The sequence below is a fragment of the Maniola hyperantus genome, chromosome 12, assembly GCF_902806685.2.
Source record: "Maniola hyperantus chromosome 12, iAphHyp1.2, whole genome shotgun sequence".
NCBI classification, from domain to species: Eukaryota; Metazoa; Arthropoda; class Insecta; order Lepidoptera; family Nymphalidae; genus Maniola; species Maniola hyperantus.
Window position 1 is genome coordinate 825,042 of NC_048547.1, and position 6,074 is coordinate 831,115.

The following is a 6,074-nucleotide window of genomic DNA, read 5'->3' on the forward strand; positions in this document are numbered from 1 at the left end:
GCAAAAAATGGAAGTGTAGCATACCTACATAAAAATAATAATTACAGGCAACAGTTAGTATCATCACACGATCAACTCATTGCCGGCTGACTACTGAGCAGGGGACTCCTCTCAAAACGGGAAGAGTTTGGCCATTGTCCACCACTCTGGCCGAGTGCACATTGACAGATTTCACACACCTTTGAGAACACTATGGAGAACTCTCAGGCATTTAGGTTTCCTCACAATGGTTTGGTTCACCGTTAAAGAAAGTGATGCTTAATTGCATAGTAAACAGCTAGTATGCATAGCAAAAAATTGAAGTGTAGGATACATTAGGTACACCTTTCAACACATCATCATAACAAACTTTCAACGTTGATAATTTTTATTTCAGCCCATTTCATGAAACCAAGTATATGGAGTCTGCGAGTTAAAAAGATGTTCCGTCACTCATCTACCAAAAATGAACAGTTGTTTCCTAAACTTAATTTTTATTTAAATGTTATTGAAATAAATATTAATTATGTACAGTACAGAATGAAACATATGTATATATTTTATTATTTTATTTAATAAAAGTAATTGTTAATTAAGTATCTGATTGAAGTTTTCTTGCTTTTGTTAGGAAATTCTTGCCTTCATCATACTGAGCAGCTGTAGTATGACTTAGTTGTACTAGTACTACCTGAAAAATGAAATTTATAATCTATAGGTATAAATAGTTCAAAATTAGTTTTCAGTCCCTATTTATATCAATTTCAATGCAGTCTTCACCATAACAATTATAAAATCATTTTTTGAGGTTTGCATATTCTTTGGCTAAAATCTATAGAGTACTTATACTTTGAATTAGCTCAGACTAGACATAGTTAAAACATAATACTTTAAGCACAGATATGTATAGAGAGCATACTTTGACTTTGCTCTGACGTAAGTTTCAGTTAAAACGAGACAGATTTATGCCAATGATATAACTCTGTCTCTTTTATCAGTATCTTAAGTCTATGCAAAGTCAGAGATCTATAGATTTCAAACTAAATAAAGGTTGAGTCTATAGATTTCTGTATTAATTTGTAGAATTATAGGAATGTGTAGAAAACTTTAGTCCGTTTTCAATAAAATAGATCTAGAAAAGATAAAAGAAATCAAATTATTTTTTGACGTTATTTCTCTTCTAACTATGGGTTCCATACCTCAAAAGGAACCATTATAGGATCACTTTAGGTACTAGAAGTACCCTATATACTTCTTGTGACCTAAAGGCAGGTAGCTAGGTCAGTACATCATCATCATCATCATCATTATCAATCCATCGCCGGGTCACTACTACTGAGCACGGGTCACCTCTCCGAATAAGGTGTTTTGGCCATAATCTACCACACTGACCAAGTGCGGATTGGCAGACTTCACACATTTTTGAGGATGTTATGGAGAAGTCCTAGCTTTTCTCTCTCTCTTCTGTACATATTATGTAAATGTAAAAATATAAACTGACTGACTGACATCAGCATATAAGCTGCTGACTCCTGAGTCTAGTAATTTATTAAGCTGCTGAGTTTAAAAACTTGAGAATTTGCATGTAAGGAACGTTTACTTTAAGTACCTATATAGACCACTACGACATAATTTTCAGATACTTACATAGGTACTTATTCCACCCGAACAAAGCTGGGGCAGGTACAACTCAGGCAGGTCAGCTAGTTAACCTGAAATGTGATACCCATATGGGTATGGGTATACCTATATAGGTATACCCATACCCATATGGGTATACCTATATAGGTATACCCATATGGGTATGGGTATACCTATATAACTCAACAAGATCCTATCATGATATGTTTAGGAATTACAAGATGTATCTACTAGGTACTTCTCAACTAAAACTTATCAGATGATTAAAGTGAACCCAGGCTATGTCAGTTAGTTGTAGTTATCTATACTGTACTGTAGCTAGTATAAGTACCTACTTATGCATGTAATAGGTAGTCTTTCAAGCAGGTATCTACTGAGTTGAAAATAAAGAAGTAACTGGGTACTACTCAAGTACTTAGTTCAATACTAGGGGTATGTAAGTATAAGACATAACTAAATGTAAAATCTGTTAATTTAGCCTATAAATAAACCTTTAGGTGAACTCATTAAGATTTTAGAACTTAAACTTTATTATAAGTACCTACTCTACCACCACACTTATTCTGCTTTATTTTTGATATGTTTAGCAATAAGTAGTAGGTAGTAGGAATTAATCTCATTGATAATGATAACAAGGCATCAAGTTTTACCTTGGCATACCTAATTAGCAAAGATTTTGTTAACACTAATATTTAGGTAGCTGCCTATGCAAGTTTTTGTCTCTGGGTATGTTCCTTTATGCATCTAACCTAGTTGGGCACAGAGATTTTTCACAAGGACACATACTAGTGAAGGATATACTTATAGGCTACTTTTATTAGGTAGGTAGGTAAGCTAAGTACCTACAGAAAAGTATCCTAGTCCCACAGGATTTTCGAACAACTGCCACTTGCTAGTTAAGAAATAAGGAGACTTAAGGATCTTAGGTTTGCCTTGCTGAAGCCGCCAGGATGTCTGTGGAGGTGTCTGATACTCTTAGACAACAAAGTAGATAACCAACCTAATTATTTTTTGCGAATTAACGACGAGCCAGAGAAACCACGTATATTTCCATTTTATAAAGTTTAAATTAAATTAAAACACTTAAAAGACACTTTTTTTATCTTAAATATAACAATTCTAAACTCAAATAAAAATATTTCTTTCAAAACACGTCCATTTTGCCATTTAAGCAGACTCTTTAAATTTAGTGGGCACCTCGCGAGGTCCACTCTAATTTTAGAAAATTTTAGGTTGACGTTTCTTAATTTAGGCATTTAGTTCGTGCAACAGAATAACTTTTGCTCTTTAAAATCTAAATTGAATAGTTTAGTGCTGTCAAATTCAATTTTAGGTTAGACCTGTCATTTAAGTGGGTTTTCAGAATAACACACCTTTCTAAGTCTAATATTAGACATTTTAAAATTAGAAAACCGCCTAGAGAATCGGCCCCAATGTAACGCCATATCATCATCTCGACATAAACGCCATGAACTATTCAATGAAACAATTTCCACGTCATGCAATACCAACGGTATTTCGATTAAGACGTCAAACTGTCGGTCTGAGGCGATTGATCCGTCAATCTCCGCTACTGGTAACAGTAGGTACCTACCTATTATACATATATTTGGATAGATGCAACTGGTGTGGGTATGCCATATATAATTATGCTGGCCATATAGTCATATGGCTGAGAACAGTGAATATGTCATTCAATGTTCTCAGCGTACATATTCAAAATCCTTTGATCTTTTATCGTTTTGTATTTTATGTCTTTTTTCTTGTACCTTTATTTGTATTTAAATTTATTATTAATCATCTAGTTAGTGTAAGTGGCACTGCCGTTCTAATTAGATATAAAATAAATAAATAAATAAAATAAAATAAATAGTATTGAGTCATAGGCCTTTGAAATGTGAGGGTCACATGATTAACTTAATTAAGCTGGAATAGATTTTTTTTAGAAGCTGTGTGTTTTAATTTTGTCTGTGTGTATTAGTTGACGGTAGGTACATGCATGGGCACGTAGACGGTGGAAGTAAACTAGGTGACCCACCTTATTTGCTCTGTATTTAAAAAAAACCGGCCAAGTGCGAATCAGAATCTTACTTAGAAAATTAAAAATACTAGTCATTAATTCATGAACACAGTTTAATTTTTTTTGTGTGATCTAACCCTAAATTCACGGTTTTCAGATTTTTCCCCGAATGTCAGCTATAAGATCTACCTACCTGCCAAATTTCATGATTCTAGGTCAACGGGAAGTACCCTGTAGGTTTCTTGACAGACAGACGGACAGACAGACAGACAGACAGACAGACAGACAGACAACAAAGTGATCCTATAAGGGTTCCGTTTTTCCTTTTGAGGTACGCAACCCTAAAAAACAACAAACAATAAAATAACAGAAACAACAAAAAATATTATAAATAAACTAACGAAAACAGAAAATAAAATAACAGGAACAACAAAAAATAAAATAAACAACAGAAATATAAAGTAATAGAAACAACTATCGATAGAATAACAGAAAAAAAACTTGCTTATTATTATTATTATTATGTTTTTGTCCTGCAAATTGCTATTGCGCTGGAACCATGTCTCATTAACATCGAAATGAAGTCATTTTGACGTCAGCCGAAATAAAAATATACCATCAGCTTGAAACTTCAGTCTAGTGCTGACGTCACTAAAATGGCGGCCACGCGCATTAGCAATTTGCGGTACTTATAACACATAAATTTTCATTCAGCTGGTATACAACGTATCGACGTTTAGATTTGAATTTCATAATTGTTTAGAAACCTTTGATCTATCGCGTACACACACAAGCGCAAAAGTAATAATTCGACGTTTCAACTGCGGCCATCGAATGAGTAATTCGCAATTAATTTTTATTTATTGACGGCCCGTCTAAATTGGACACGACGCACCCAATTGACATGGGAATGGGTTTTTTTATTTATTGCGCGATTGTTTTGCGCAATTACTTTGAATTATTGCTATGCAGGAGCTTTGTTTTGTCGAATGGTACCTATACGTTTAGGTCAAGACTATACCTATTTTAGCAAAATTATGGCCACTTCTATTTTTACAATATAATAATAATAAAGCTTTATTTAATTCCATACAAAGTTTTTGACATTGTACGGGAGCGGTGTGCAGGCTCGACCGTACCAAAGGGGAGATCTCCCACCGAGCGGTTTGTTGTGCTCGGTAGCGCCAGCTGGGCCGACGGTTGTATCTTGAAACTTCTATATATACACCAGATTGCAGAACACTCTGTTAGTGCGAGTACTATCGGCGGTACATTTGTTCGGGACTATGTCATCGATTGAACAGCGCCATCTAGTTTCTATTGTGGCAACCGCCACAACATAAAGTTACGGTGAGTAAGTACTTAAAAAAATTATGATTAGTAGTTAGTTAATATTATAAAATAAAATTAGGGTTAGTATGTTAGTATTACAAATTATTTACATAAGTAGGTCTAATTATATTATAATGTAAAATTAAAGTTTTTGTATGGACCCCCTTCGGGTAAAAGCCTCCTCCAAGGATTTCCACTTGGCTCTATCTTTAGCTGAGGCTAGCCACCTTCGACCCGCTATCGCCACTATTTCGTCTACCCCTGGCATATGGCTCTGCCTCTGGCTCTGGTGCCTCTTGGTCCCGACCATCTAACTGATCTTCTGGTCCATCTATCGTCACCGCATCTAGCCGCGTGATCTGCCCACCTCCATTTCATTTTTACAATATAGATGTACGAATTGTTTTATTTTTAGGGTAGATCATGGGCAGAAAGGGCACATAGTTCGACGTTGGGGCCCCAAGGTGCTGGAATGGCGACGTACGAATTGGAAGACCCTCCTCTAGGTGGACGGACGACATCGGCGAGTCGCATGGAGCCGCTGGATTCAGGAGGCGCAAGACCGTGGCGTGTGGAAGTCCCGACAAGATACCTATGTCCAGCGTTGGACGTCTATCAGTTGTTGATGATGATGATGGACAGGAATAAAGCTAAAGTTATCTTTATACATCAAATAAATAAAAAAAGGCAAATATAATATAATTGTAAGTTACCAACCGCGTAAGTTGAAAACATTATTTTAACTAGCTTATGCTCGAGACTTCGTTCGCATAAACTACACAAATTTTAAACCCTATTTCACCCCCTTAGGGGTTGAATTTTCAAAAATCGTTTCGTAGTGGATGCGTACCTACGTCATTATAGCTATTTGGATGCCAAAAAGCCCGAACCGTCAAGTAGTTTGAGCTGTGCGTTGATAGATCAGTCAGTCAGTCAGTCAGTCACTCATCTTTTCCTTTTATATATTTAGATATGTCTTTGAGAAAGATGTGTTCAAGTATACACACATAAATAAGAATCAAACATAAAAGTAAAACAGACATAAATAAGAATCGATCCATGACTCGTGAATTATAAGTAGAACTAAAGTTAACTGACGCCAGTC

At 35.5% G+C, this 6,074-nt stretch overlaps 1 long non-coding RNA gene across 1 annotated transcript; it reads right to left on the minus strand.

The window, feature by feature from the left end:
* Positions 1–816: 816 nt before the first annotated feature.
* LOC138403103 (uncharacterized) lies at positions 817–2,310 on the minus strand. Its single transcript, XR_011237392.1, has 2 exons — positions 1,757–2,310; positions 817–1,722 (listed from the first exon to the last, which is right to left on the minus strand). It is a non-coding gene; the product is annotated as an uncharacterized lncRNA (long non-coding RNA).
* Between the last annotated feature and the right edge of the window lie 3,764 nt (positions 2,311–6,074).